Source organism: Cryptomeria japonica, chromosome 7, assembly GCF_030272615.1.
Source record: "Cryptomeria japonica chromosome 7, Sugi_1.0, whole genome shotgun sequence".
Taxonomy (NCBI): Eukaryota; Viridiplantae; Streptophyta; class Pinopsida; order Cupressales; family Cupressaceae; genus Cryptomeria; species Cryptomeria japonica.
The window spans coordinates 698,190,658-698,206,527 of NC_081411.1; the positions used below are offsets into that span (position 1 = coordinate 698,190,658).

The 15,870-nt window shown below is 35.8% G+C and overlaps 3 non-coding genes across 3 annotated transcripts; 1 reads left to right on the top strand and 2 right to left on the bottom strand.

Moving 5' to 3' along the window:
• TRNAT-AGU (transfer RNA threonine (anticodon AGU)) lies at positions 1–74 on the bottom strand. The gene has a single exon. It is a non-coding gene; the product is annotated as a tRNA-Thr (tRNA).
• A 123-nt stretch (positions 75–197) lies between these two features.
• On the top strand, positions 198–271 carry TRNAV-AAC (transfer RNA valine (anticodon AAC)). The gene has a single exon. It is a non-coding gene; the product is annotated as a tRNA-Val (tRNA).
• A 12,364-nt stretch (positions 272–12,635) lies between these two features.
• On the bottom strand, positions 12,636–12,845 carry LOC131033079 (small nucleolar RNA U3). Its single transcript, XR_009103558.2, has one exon. It is a non-coding gene; the product is annotated as a small nucleolar RNA U3 (small nucleolar RNA).
• Between the last annotated feature and the right edge of the window lie 3,025 nt (positions 12,846–15,870).

Below are 15,870 nucleotides of genomic sequence, written 5' to 3' on the forward strand. Positions count from 1 at the left end.
TGCTCTGATTGAGAGTTGAACTCAAGACCTCCCGCTTACTAAACGGGTGCTCTAACCAACTGAGCTATCGGAGCCAGATATGCTCTCAAATTACAATTTATATTTCACTATTTATATTCATACAAACAATGAGACATTAATCGCATTGTTATTATTTAGCACAATATATACATAAATGCACATGCTTGTTGTCAATTGGTGCCGTGGTGTAGTTGGTCATCACGTCAGTCTAACACACTGAAGGTCTCCGGTTCAAGTCCGGGCGGCGCCATCCTTTTTTACTACGTATTTGCTCTTCTAGGACATAATTTCATGTTCCTAATATATTTTCTTAAAACTTTTTATTACTCTAAAATAATAGTTCAATCTTTCGTGATAAACACTTAATTTTCATGTCAATGTCTATCATTTGCATAGTTTTATGCATATTTCTTTATTACTATTTTTTTAAGTGTGAAAATTTTATATTTATTAAATATTTTTTTTTAGCACTTATTAAATAACATTTTAATGTTTTTTTCTTAAACATTTCAACTATAATTATTAATTATAAGTAGTGAACAATCATTGTAATTTTTCAAACAAGTTAGTGGGAAGTCAATCCAATCTATAAACTTTTACTCTCTTTCAATATATAATATATATTTTTTTAATCCTTCATTTTTCATAAAAATATTTTGGAATTAAAATATAGAATTTTTAGCTCTAAATGTCCTTTTATTAATGATATACACATGCACCTTTGAAATGAGCTCAAACAAATAAATTAGCAAAACAAGACATTCCAAAGATCAAATAAAAGATAGAAAGTTTTCTTAGGGAAAACAAATAAATATAACCAACAACGATGCAAGCTAAGAATAAGAAAAAAATACAATTATGCCTTCATCAATAGTTTTTGATAAGCTCCAATGTAGATATATGAGTGCTCCTTGTAATCACATCGCTATTTTGACAACATTGATTAGGTCATAAAAATGGTAGCATAAAGTCAACATGAAATTGTGTTGTTAAAAGGGGGAAGGCCTCTCATTAAATAGATTTCCCAAAACAAAACAAAAAAGATGGTGAAGATGCAATTTGATGGAGGCCTAGGATTAAGGTCACATGGATTGAAGTCCTAGCATTGTGACAGTGTCAAAAGGGAGAGGAAGATCTAAGATCAAAGGATGTGATTTCATCAAGGTTTAGGACTAGATGTGCTCCCACATGGGTGAGCATGCTTACCCTTTTCATGAATATAGTCCAAAATCCTAGAAGACCTATGAGAAATGGAATAAAATAAACACGATCTTGTTTTCCATATACACAATGTTCTCAAAAACCAAACTTGAGATTACAATCATCAAAGCTTTTATTTTTTAGGGCTCTAAGATGCTTCTTACCAATGTGACTAAGTATTTGGTGTCACAACATTGTTTTCTTTGTAGGAAGCTTCATCTCCAAGGAATGTGCACCCTTAGGTACCCAAAATGCATGATTGTTCAATGTTGCTACTACAAACTTATTTTCAGATCGATTCAATGGTGAAGATGAAGAATCTTAGAAGAACTATTGCATTGTACTAGGGATAACTTTAAGAAACCCACCCTAAAAATGGATTCAAAACATTATTGAATATTTCTTTTTTTGTTAAAACTATAAATTTCTATTGGTGAATCCTCTTTTTGAAAAAAAAAAAAGAATTTATTGATATTTTTTACGTCACTAAACATTCATAGAAAATATTAAAAAAAATTGACAAATAATGAGAAATGCATTAATTACCATCGAAAATCTTTCCATTTAAAAAATAAAATTCCTATGGAGAAGTAGGAACCTAAGGGTGGAAAAAATTGATGGGCAACTTAAGAGGTAGACTCTATAATATTTAGTAGTTGCTATTGATTTAAAATATAATTTAATGATCTTTGTTGTATTCAACAAGGTAAAATGTGCCCACATTTGTAATGCACATGGGCCCTAAAATTGATTTTAGACTATTGATCTCCATTGAGGTCAATGACCTAAAAATAATTTCAAGCCCCATGAGCACTACAAATCAAGGGTACATTTTACCTCATGGAATACAACAAAGTTCATTAAATTATATTTTAAATCAGTGGTAGAAATTAAAAATTGGTGATATAGTCTTAAAGTAACTAATAATTAGGATCTATTATTGGTAAATTAATTTAAATGTCTAGACAATAACTTAAAAATTTAGGCAAATTTGATCTAATCATGTATCAAATATTGTGGCAAATTTTTTTGTTAAAAAGTTTATTAAAATAAACACTTTGTCGATTTAAATAAGAATAAAATAAAATTCTATAAAAATGTGGTAATTCAATTCACCAAGACAACTTGAACTATTAGCCAAATTATGATTCCTAAATTTTAACCATTTGTCAATTGGCAAACATTAGCCACTTAAAAGATCATTGCAATGTATCGTCCAGTCTACAACTTGTACAAGGTGCCAAACTAAATACACTTAGCCAATACCATAAATCTTCTTGTCATCTAAGATCCTCCATTTGAGAAAGACAACCCACACACATGAATCATTCAGATAATGGACTCCCTTTCAAAAATCAAGATGTTCGTGAACTCTATGAGAAGTTTCATATCCAACACCGTTTTTCCACCCCATATTACCCACAAGGCAATGGTCAAGCAAAAGCATCAAATAAGAATATATTGAGGATCCTCAAAAAGACAATCAATGATGTTGGCCGCAATTGGCACATTCGTTTGAATCTGGCACTATGGGCATATTGAACTAGCATTTAGACCCCTACAAGCACAACTCCCTACTCACTTGTTAATGTAGCAGAAGCCATCTTGCCTATTGAGGTTGAATTACCATCTCTACGGGTCTCCTTGCACAAGCTAATAAATGATGAAGAATATCGAGTCTCACGTCTTCAGGACTTGGAACTGCTTGATGAAAAGCGACAAGCTTCCTACAATCACCTAAAAGCCTATCAACAACACATGAGCAAAGCTACAATCATAGGGTCAAACCTCACACATTTGAAGTAGGAGATCTTGTTCTCAGAGAAAATCCCCGCAATCAGCCAAACAAAGAACACCGGGGCAAATTTGAATCCAATTGGTTCGGTCCATATGTCATCACTATCATCTTTGGGTCTGGGGCATTTCAGTTAGCAAATTCAGAAGGAGAACTCCTCGCATATCCGATCAACAACATGCATCTCAAAAAGTTTCATACATAAGTTGTGTAGAGCATTAGGCTCGTCAAAACTAAGAAAACACCAAAAACATTCAGAAAAAGTCCTAAAAAAAGTACAAAAAAATGAAAAAATCAAGAAAATAGTAAAGAAAAACCATTTCATCCAAATGGTGAAAACCACTTCGGTGGCACCTTGGGTAAGTACGGTGGTGAAAACCTAGTAAACAAGAGCCATTCATAAAGACTATAGCTCCATTGTCTCTCAAACTTGTTGCGATCACATCCATTGCATCCATTCATCCATCATTTATACCATGGCTTGTTATTAATCTGCAATCAGGGTTAGTACTTCATGTGTCCCACGTCACGCTTTCATACTGACATCTAATTGGGGGCAATGGTCTTAAACCTACCAATGGGAGTGGATTCTCCATGCTTGTGATTCGTTGAGTTTCTCATTCAAAACGTCCTGAAATAATACCAAAAACATTCATAAAATCTCAAAAAATACCAGAAACAGTTGCAAAATGTCCTGAAGAAAACACAAAAACATTCACAACATTCAAAAATCCAAAAACATGACAAAAACATCAAAATCAATAAAAAACATTACAAAATAAATTGTTCTTGGTACATGCAGGTCGCAACAGATGCAAAAACAACATTTTGAAACTCCTTAAATGATGACCACCTATCAAATCAACCAACAAATCACACATCTGTGCACAACCATCTTAACAAGGATGCATCCTTCCTTACAAACAAGACATGGTAACATCTTTCTTTGACAAGAAAATATGTTTGGCTGATAGGCACTTGGACAAATTTTTTGTATTTATATCAGGTTCCTATGCTACTCATGGATATCCAAAAGTGATTAGAGTAGCCACGATGGTTCCTGATATCTTTTTCTTTGTTTGTTGTCTATGGATCGTTCCAATGAAGTTCTGGGGCATGTACTAATGGTGTCTATGTGGGAAGTTCACTAAGCTACGAGATCCTATGCAAAAATAACGTCATGGATCGCTATGGTTTACTGACTACAGCGTATACCTCGACCATTTATATATGAACCTAAATGGAGGGGAACTTTCCTTGTCTGTGATGTCTTCTTATAGGTGAAACGCTCAACCTTGGTTTCTAATACCTCGACGAAGATCAGTACTACTATGCTTGATGAGGAAATAAAGCATTATGAATAAGCCACGGATCGCCAGTTTCATCTCATCTGTATATATTGCATTCTGTTGCATATCACCCATTCATTTGTTCATTCATCCATGGTACAAATATGTTGTCAGCATGCAATTAATTCAGGTTTCTATGAGAAAGCTCAACATATAAGCCTTACCTTGGGTACAATCGCGATAGATTTTTCTGATACATCATCTCATATCCCCATTCCATATTTGCATTTTCCAACCAACTTGACATTTATATATCATGTAGGAATGGCATTGTCATTTAGTTGCATTTCATTCATTAAGTGCATTCATTCCTTCATTTAGTTGCATTTTATTCATTAAGTGCACTCATTCCTTCATTTAGTTGCATTTCATTCATTTAGGTAATACATTTATCTCATCCATTAAGTGCATTCATTTATACATTTAAGTGCATTCATGAATTCATTTAGTACATTTTAAGTGCCTTCATTCGCATTCATTTAGGTATTTATCTCATCCATTTAGTGCATTCATTTAATTCATACGTGACATTTTAATATCATTTCATTCATTATGTGCATTCATTAGATTCATTAAGTACATTTCAAAACACATAGTTTACTCAAGACATCCATATCATTATCTCATCATTTCAACATATAAAGTATTACCTATCAAATATCATTATTCATTATCTAATCTCATCATTTAGTACAAACCACCTTAACATCATCACATAAACATCATACATTTATTAACCTACTTTCACATGTTAGCAAATCATTAACATCATCACATAAATATCATGCATCTATTAACTTGCATCCACATATTAGAAAATCATTAACATCATCACATAAACATCATACATTTATTAACCCACATTCACATGTTAGCAAATCATTAACATCATCACATAAACATCATACATCTATTAACCTGCATCCATATAACAAATCATCCATATCATACATATAGAAATCATATCATCAACATGTACATCTAGAAAGCAAACACATCAACACATACATCTAGACATAAATCATATCATCATCATGCATAAAGCAATCGTGTTATCACATAAATGCATATCATATCGTTGCCACAAAACTGATATCTCATCATATATCGCATCAATAATAAAGAACACATGTATCAAAACACAATGATGTCCAAAATATTGGTCACCAAGAGTCATCCAAGTATCAGTATAATAACAATGTAACAATGCAAAAAAAAAAAACCCTCAAATGGCACTCTAGCCAAATGTTGTGGCTCCCACCCCCCCACCACCCTCACCATCTCGTCGAGGAGGACCCATCACACCACCACTGCTCTAAACCCTCTAAGACCACTCTGATCTCGCCTGCCGCATCTAGGAGTATCTCATCGCTCATTGACTACTCGGTACAACCTGCTCATATAATCCATGCCAGTAGTCAATCTCTGCCCCTGCTCATTGCATCTCCCTCATCATCTCCCCAGTCAGGCCCTATCCCTGCACTCCCTCCAAAAATTACACTCTATCTTGTAGCTCCCTCGCTCTATCCACCACATCATCTCTCTCTCGCACAACTGAGGTCAACTCAACCCCCCTTGCAAAAAGATGGACATCCCTGGTCATAATCTCTGCATCTCTGTCCTCCAATTGTTCCTCTAACTCTTGGATGTGCGCATCGGCAGCCGTCAAGCGAGTCTGCAGTCGTAATATCACCACATCTCGTAGGTCCCCCTCTCCCCCACCTACAGCTCCCTGTCCCATCTCCATATCCACATCACCACCCTCTCCACCACTGACATCTCTCCCTCCTGCTCTCGTTAATCCCTATATCAGCGGACCCTGTGACAGTCATAAGGGTTGCCCACCTCCGCCTCTCCTCTGTAACCTCCCTCCTCCACCTCCCCCTCCACCTCCTCCACCTCCCCTACCATCTCCACCCCCTAACTAATCTCCTCCTCCTCCCCCGCCGTGGTGCTCTGTCATCCTCAAACGGTGGCACTAGCTCTATGGGATCTAAGATCCATGGACTCAGATGAGCGGATCGATACTGTGTATACTCATTTGTCACCCCCGCATCTACGACATCTACTCAGTATGGCCATGACCTCGCCTATAGTGTCTGAAACTCTACTATAGCCTGATCATGGGATAATACTGGCCCCCACTGGAATCTCTCTCGTACTACTCTAGCATACTCACCAGAACCCCGAGGCAAACCTTGTGTGCGCCCAAAATGTCTCATCACCTGCTCTGGAAAATGTCTCTCTACCACATACGTTTTATGTCCACTGAGGAACCGCCCCATGAACACACATGGCATCGCCTCTGCATCATCTTCCCACTGCTCACACTCCCAGTAGGGGCGCCATATCACTATATCTAACTCATCCAATGCACGCCACTATTACTCCAACTTCCCCAGTTGGGGTTGTGTCATCATACCTCCATACATATATACATAAGGCTGATCAAACGCCCTAAACCTCAGACACATTGGTCTCGATTTAGAAAGTGCTCCCATGACCAGATATGAAGCAAGGTAATCCCTACTCCCAACGATGAAGTCTCATGGTACACAACCTCGAGAAAAATCCCTGTATAAATGTGCTAGCACACATGGTCCCCATGCATATCGGGTGCCCTCGCTGACCATTCGTTTAATCACTTGCCCCCAACCCACTGCAAGCCCATGTGACCTCTGATTTGAGCATAGTAGCCCTCCCACTATGCCTAATACCATTGCTGGTAATGCCTCATATAAGTCCACTATGTCCTCCCACAACACCAATCCATCAAACACCTTCAAAACTAGATACGAGAATACTTGTCATAGTGTTGCCTCGCTTAGCACCTTGTCATAAGTAACAAGCTCGCCAATAATCGAGATATGCAGTATCCTCCAGACGTCCTCCAATGTCATAGTCATCTCTCCCATCGCTAAATGGAAAGAGCATGTCTTGTTATGCCATCGCTTGACCAACATTGTCAGTAATCCATGATTCGTCTGAATTATGGGTAGGTGCATCATATCATATAAACTTGTTGTGCATATATAGTCTATCTCCAGATCTGTCAACTGATATCCCAAGAGCTGTGTGGTCAGATGCCTCTCACGCATCTACAAGACCCCTAGTTGATCCTCCTACAAAACCACAAATCACACGAACAATTTCAATAATCTTTGTTATGCAACATTGACTCTTACCTAGACTTCATCGGATGCTTTTTCAAAGTATCTAAGTCTCATCGGGTAACTCGACTCACCACTGAACCTAGACTACCAACAAGCATTTACATCACTTGCCTAGTCTCAAAAGGTTCATTGAGTCTCACAGGTCACTATTACACATACAACAACAAACGTTGACATCAACTATCAACTTGACATTCAACTTGGGGCAACCGACACAGATCCTTCTGCACCTACAGACAAAAACGCTACAACACTGACAAAAGTGCCACAACACAAACAAAAGCGCTACAACACTGACAAAAGCGCCACAACAAAGACAAAAGCACTACAACATAGACAAATGTGCCACAACACAATCAACAATGCCATTTTAACCTACAAAAGCGCTAAATTGATCAATGACGCTATTTTAACCTATAAAAAGGCTTTAAAAAATCACAAGCGCTACATTGCGCGACACATGCGCTATAGTAAACTCATTCGCCCAAACCGACAAACACACTAAAACTGCCAAAATAATAGTGCTAGAACCACTCTACAAAAGCGTTGTATTGGCGATAGTGCTAAAACTACTGCACAAAAGTGCCATTGCGGCACAGATGTGCTAATTTAGACAACAAAAATGCTAAAACAATGTTTTAGTGCCTTTGTCGTTCGAATTTTTCCCCTGGCTATTAAATGCAATAAATGATGTCAAAAGGCAATAGTCAAAATTAGACTTACCGGGGGACCATACTTAGCTGGCTCTTGGTACCTCCACATGTGCTCCAATCGATGATCGACAATGGGAAACACCATTTTCGCTCTCCTAAACTGTTGCACAGGTCGATGTCAAAGGCTATGGATTGCTATGGACACGTGTACAAATGAGGACTATTTTACTCCTTCTCACCTACATATAGCCTATCGTTGCACTGCCCCATGACCACCATGACCCCCAGGTACTTCTGAGGCTTGTCATTTTTTTGTTTTACCCTAGTTTCCCTCCATTATTTTGCCATTTCCTCTAAATTCATCTACTTTACAATCCTCTAATTTCTTTCTATTTTTCGAGAGATCGCCCAATTTTCTGAAATTTTTGGCCCATCTCTCGAGGGAGCATATCAACCCATATAACGACCATTCTTGGGGCATTTTTAACATGCCTATCTGTTGTTCTTTGAAACAATGCGATAAACCACACCGTCTCATAGAGGGGCAAATGTAGACACATAAATTTGTCTATTAATTAAATAAATATTTAATATTTATTTTAATGTACTAATATTCCTCTATCAATTAAATTTACATTTAATTAATTAATTCAACCCCCATTTTGCTATTTTAATTAAATAAATTACATAAATTTATTTAAATTAAAAATCCCTATCTATAACCCAATTATTAAATAAATCTAATTTATTTAATTTCCCTCATTCCTCTCATTTAAATAAATTTAACATTTATTTAAAAACACAAATCAAATTCCCCTTTTTAAATAAATCAATATTTATTTAAAATCCCACCCCGCTTGCATTTTCCTACAAATGCAAGTTGCATACATAAATAGATTCTATTTTCTAAATAAAATCCTATTTTCTCTCACCCAACAAATCCACTTGCATATCTAACCCTTCTTCTAGACTTTTGTAACCCCTTCTAATTAGCCTAATCCCCCTCTCTAATCATTTGCACATCCCTTAAGAAAGGTCACTTCTCAAAACAACTCAAAAGTCTTCAATAACCATTTTTGTGTCTCCAACAAGCTAACATCTAAAGTCTTCTAAAACCATTAAAGGCTCTTACATGACCATAAATGGTTAACTCAAACTCAACCTTTGGTTAGATACTTTCTCTCTAACTCAACCATCCTTTAACTCATGGGTCTCTTCAAGCATTCATTGCTTTGACCATGGTTATCCCTTTTACTCTTGCACAAGAGTTTATCCCTTGGATAATAGATTTATCCAATAACCCAACCCACATGAGGTTACCCTCATGTCTCCTCAAGCATTAAATGCTCCTTCCCTCTCCTCTCAAGCCATCTCATGTTGACACTTGTCATCATGGGATTGGGTTGAAAGTCATCACATGGATCCTAAACCCATCAATCTTGACCCTTCACAAGCTCACTCAATCTTAGCCATTCAATCAACATTTTTCCCTATAAAAGGACCTCATTCCCCAAGCAAAAAAAGGCAATTAGAGAGCATTAGAGCATTGTTATTATAGTGGACTTTACATAGACATTAGGAGCTTTCTCATTGCAACCCTTTTACACTTGCATAGCATTTGTTTATCATCTACAACCATCTTGAATCTCCACATGGCATCCATGGATCGTGCTAAAAGCTAAGAGCTACACTCATTTGGGACTTGGAGAGGGGAGAAACAAGGGAGAAGCATCAAAAGGCATCATGGAAGCATCTTAGGGAGACTCTTCTCCTTTCTTTTGTTTTGTTAAACTTCTTTCATGCTTTTTGAAATCTCTTTTGATATGTTTGGAATGGTTTTTAGTTCTTTGTTTTGGTTTTTTGGTTGGAACTAACGTATTAACATTGAACTTTGTTTTGTTTCCTTGTCCCCATTTCCACGACATCAAGAGACATGGTGTGTAAACTGAAGAAAGCTCTTTATGGATTGAAACAAGCCCCTAGAGCCTGGTATGCAAGACTAGATAAATATTTGTTGAAATTGGGATTTATTAAAGGTGCAACTGACAGTAACTTGTATTTCAAGATTGAGAATGATAACATCCTGATTGTTGAAGTCTTCGTTGATGATATTATCTTTGGAGGTGATGATGATTTGAGCATGAATTTTGTTGATGATATGCATAAAGAATTTGAGATGTCTATGATTGGTGAGATGAAATTTTTCTTAGGTTTGCAAATTTCATAGACTGGAAAAGGTATATTCATATCTCAAACTAAGTATGTGAAGGAATTGTTGAAGAAGTTTGGGTTAGATGACTCCAAACCAGTTGGAACTCCTATGGTGACTGGTGTAAATTATCTAAGAATGATTAATCTCTTAAAGCTAATCAGAGTTTGTATAGATCTATGGTAGGAGGACTGCTATATCTTACACAAACTAGACCAAATATTATGCATGTCGTATGCATGGTTGCTAGATATCAAGATATTCCGAAGGAGAGTCATGTCATTGTTGTCAAGAGGATATTCAGATACTTGAAGGGAACTATGGATTATGGATTGTGGTATCCGAGGAATGATGATTTCATGTTGTGTGCTTACACTGATGTTGATTGAGTTGGTGATGTAGATGACCAAAAGAGCACTATCGATGGAGCATTCTTTTTGGGTAAGAATGGTTTCATGGGCTAGCAAGAAACAAGATTCAATGTCTTAGGATGGTCAGTTTATTTACATATTGAAATTTGAAACCAAGAAAAAATGTACAGCAAATTGTTGAGTGTGTTGAATGGTCAGATTTATTTCTATTGTTCATACAAAAAGGTTGTTCCATGGTAAAGATGATGCATTTCCCAAAGAAACTGGCAAATGTCAAAGTTGCTAAAGGGAAATTAATTTACGCTTGATTATGACAGGTTGTCAATCAAGTACAAGTATATGCAAAATGTTGTGTGCTTTTTTTCATGTGGGGTCAACATCAATCAACCAAAAATGAGCAAACAAAAAAATTGTGAAATGACAAAAAATAATGAAAATGGCAAAATGTTGACAAAAAATCCAACAATAATTGACATTTGGATCGTCTTGCATCTCTTGCATCCATTTTGCATCATTGCACATTGTTGATGGTTGAAGTCAGTTTGTCCCTTTTATATAAGGGAATGCCTTTGGCATAAATATTTTCATGTTCCTAATATATATTTTCTTAAAAAAATTTAATGCTTTTTAAATAATATTTCAATCTTTTGTGATAAACACTTAATTTTGATATTAACATCTATCTTTGCATAGGTAGTTCTATGCACATTTCTTTATTTTTTTGAAAACTTTTTCTATTTTTAGAAGTGTGAAAACTTAAGGTTTATTAAATATTTTTCTAAAACTTTTAAGAATTTTATAAATTACTTTTCAATATTTTTTCTTAAACATTTCAACTATAATTAGTAGTTATAATTAGTAATCGACCATTGCACATTTTCAAAAAGTTAGTAGAAAGTCAATCCAATCTATAAGCTTTTACTCTCTTTCAATGTATAATATAATTCTTCTTGATCTTTCATTTATTCATAAAAAAAATACTTTGGAGTTAGAATGAAGAATTTTTAACTCCAAATGCTTTCCTATTAATTATATGTTCATGAACATTAAAAATGAGCTCAAACAAATGAATTAGCAAAACAAAACAAATAAAAGATAGCAAGTCAATGTTATAGAAAATGAATAAAGATAACCAACAAAAATGTAAGGTAAGAATAAGAAGGATCATTAGTTTAGGATAAGCTCCAATATAGAGATGTGAATGCTCCTTGTAATCATGCCACTATTTTAATGACGATGATGATGGTGATGATGATGATGATCATCATCATCATCATAGTGATGATTAATTTCTAAAACATTTTTCAGAATAAATTTATGAAGTAATATTTAAAAATTACTAAATATTTATAATGTCCAATTTGGTTCAATCACTACCTGGTCTGACATTTATTTTTCATTCAATTTGAATTCCTTTTGAATGTCAAACACAAAAGCTCAAAAAACCAAGGCCACGAGTGGCATTTACAAAGTATGATTGAAATAAAAGACTAACAACTCTAGTATGTTCTTCTTTCCTCGTCATTCCCACAAGCTTAAAGTAAACTCTTCAAATGGTGATCACCTCATATGACATTTTACAAATTGTTTCGAATATTATTCAAAAGTAATAAGATCTATATTTCTTTATTTTTAAAAGTTATACAAAGATGAATATGAAAAAAATCTATGTAAAGAGGTGATAAGTATGCTTCAATTATGGATGATATTAATGAGATATTCAGATTTGAAATTAAAGTTATACCAATCGGAAAATCACAATTGTTGCTTCCATGTGGCATCTTACAGATTAAGCTATGTATGATTAGTTTTAACAGTTTTCCTATCCGTTAGCTGTTACGGAATGCGAGCCAAAAGGGTTGGGAATCTGTCAGAACGCTCCAAGGCCTTCACTGCTTGCTAGGATATAGCAGGCAGGACGTTCATCGGTAGACGAGCTGTTAACAGCAGCCTCAGTATTCGCGCTCTGGCCTCAGAGCCTTTATTCATCTTCCAGACTTGTGTGCTTGTCTGACTTTGATACGCAGACCAAGTTGTACAACCTTCAGAACAGATCCTGTTCAAGTAAGGTCGTACTTAAAATATCCGTGCCCTTGGATTATAAATGATTTGGGTTTTAAATGCGCCATAAATGTGGGATATTACAAACACGGGGTCGGTTTCCCTTATATGCCGACGGCACAGCAAGCAGCGATCATAACAATGGCACGCCCAGACTGTAGTGATTGTTGAAATTTTCAAGTGAATGCAAATGGTGGGTTTTGAGCCAATTTCCTCAACCTTTACCGGCATCCTCCCAGCTTGTGGATTACGGAAATTTGGCTCTTGTCTTCCCCTCCTGCCATATGACCTTCTCCAACTGAAAATGGCTTAAAATGGTGATTGTACTATTCCTATTCCTCTAATAATATGAAAATGAAATCGAGAAATAAGAAGCTTCTTTAAGGGTTCTAAGTTGGGTTGCAAGGCTTTGAAGGTTAGTTTTAGATGTTCAAGTATTATAGCATCTCATGGATGTTAAGGGGCTAATCCTCAAGAAACATGCCATAAACATCTCAACTTGGAGGCAATCATCCCCTATATTTCTCCATTATGTTTTTTTATGTTGGTGGGCATTTAGTATGCATACTCATAACCCTCAAATGTGAGAGATGTATTTTAAACTATCATGTACACATCTGGTTCTTTTTGGAACAATCAATGTATAATTGAGACCTTGTTTAAAAAATTTCAAAGGCATATTTCAAATTTTCGATTATGATGATTGTTGTACTCAATCCAAAATTTGATTGTCTTACATGAAACTCTTTTGTCATAAAAAAAAACATCATTTAGGTGTCAAAATTAAGTTAGGAATATTCATTTCTAATCAAACTATACGTTGTTGTGCCAAACTCCAAATTTTCAAATTATCTAACTATTGTGGTTTGTCCATTATTTTTAATATTAAAAAAAAAATGATTAATTATGAAATAATATCTTAAAATTAGTAAATGAAATTGTAAAAAATCAAAACCCAATCAAGGGGCGTGCCTTACTAATGGTAGGCTGGGAATTTCAATATCAACAAATTCAAGGTAATTTTCCAAAGACGCTCCTTATTGATCTTGACAACATATATCAAAACGAGTATTAATGTAGGTTTTGGGAGGCGTGAAGAATAATCATTCAGCTACTTGATAACAATTGGGTTAAGATGGTTTGTATGCATTAATGGAAACCATTAAAATTAATTATTGATATTGTTAAAATTAAATGCCCTTGATTAAAGGGGGTGTCTTAATGATGGCAGGGTGGCAGTAGTAATGTCAACAAATTTGAGGTTATTTTTCCAAGGACACTCCTTATTGATCCTCACAACATATATCAAAGTGAGTTTTAATGTAGGTTTTGAGAGGTGCGAAGAATGATCATTCAACTAATTGATAATAATTGGAGAGATACAGGGGGCAAGAGCGAGTGAGAGAGGGAGGGGGGTATATATATATATATATATATATATATATATATAGAGAGAGAGAGAGAGAGAGAGAGAGAGAGAGAGAGAGAGAGAGAGAGAGAGAGAGAGAGAGAGAGAGAGAGAGAGAGAGAGAGAGAGAGAGAGAGAGAGAGAGAGAGAGAGAGAGAGAGAGAGAGAGAGAGAGAGAAGAGGGGGAAGAGGGGGAGAGATGGGTAGAGTTGGGAGAGAGAGATATGTAGAGGGTAGAGAGAGAATAGGGGAAGGAGAAGGATAGGTAGAGGTGGGAGAGAGAAATGGGGGAAGAGAGAGAGAGAGAGAGAGAGAGAGAGAGAGAGAGAGAGAGAGAGAGAGAGAGAGAGAGAGAGAGAGAGAGAGAGAGAGAGAGACCAATACATAAAGAGGGAGATGGAGAGGGAGAGATATAGAAAGAGAGAAATATAAAAAGATAGATATGGATAGGGAAAGAGATAGAGAGATAGGGAGATAGAGAGGAGTGAGAAAGAAATGGAGAGATAGATATATAGAGTAGGAGAGATGGAGGGAGAGATAGCTCAATAAATAAAGAGGGAGAGAGGAAGTGATATAGATAGAGGGATCGATATAGAGAGATAGAAAGGGATAGTGAGAGAGATAGGAATATAGAGGTAGAGAGATATGGATAGAAAGAGATAGAGAAAAGTAAGATGGAGGTAGAGAGAAATAAAGAGATAAAAACATAGTGGGGGAGATGGAGTGAAAAGGGAGGTAAAGATAACAATATATAGATAGAGAGGAGGTGGGATAAGAAGTAGATATAGAGGGGGAAGAGAGAGAGAAAGGTGACAAAGACAAGAAATAGAGAGGTATAGAGAGAGAGGGAGAGAGATAGAGAGTGGGAAGATAGAGAGATATAGATAGGGAGGGAGAAATAAGGAGTGTGTGTATATGATTAAGAGAGAAAGATGTGGAGAGAGAGAGAGATATGGAGAGGGAGATAGATATATAAATGTATAAAATCTACCATCAAGTATAAAAATATACTAATTATAAAAAAGCATTTTCAAGTATAAAATTGCATTAACATCAATCCTTCTTGTCATCACTAAAAAGATTGTTGGGAAGGATGATCTCAACGAACACCAAATTGCTTGTTACATGCTTCTTGGTGGATATTGTGTGGGTTTACTTGTGTGGGTGTTCTTGGGTTTGCTTGGTGTCTACATACGTGTTCGTGAAATATTGTGTTGGCCAAGGTGTGTGTCTGCATCCAAACAGTAATGTCCTTATTGGATTTCTTCATAGCAGCTGATTTAAAGATGTCGTCTGATAAAAAAATGCATTGCAATTGTAGGGGCTTTAGAGATAGTGCTTTGTGTTCTTGATTATATCATTTCATTGCCTAACTGATTTGGTTCTCTTTTTTTAGAGAAGTTTGTCTAATTCTATAGAAAGCTCCTACTAGGGTTCATGTTTTCTGGTAAAGATTTCATTTTGTATATTTCTTTCTTGTAACAAGACTTCTCCATGCATTTTAGTGCATGAAGTCATTTTTTTCCTTAGATCTAGCAATTAACTTTATGTTCTGCCATTGTTAGCATGATTGGGAACATTGATTAAAAACTCTCTTTTTTATATATACGTAGTTGTTAGAATAATACAA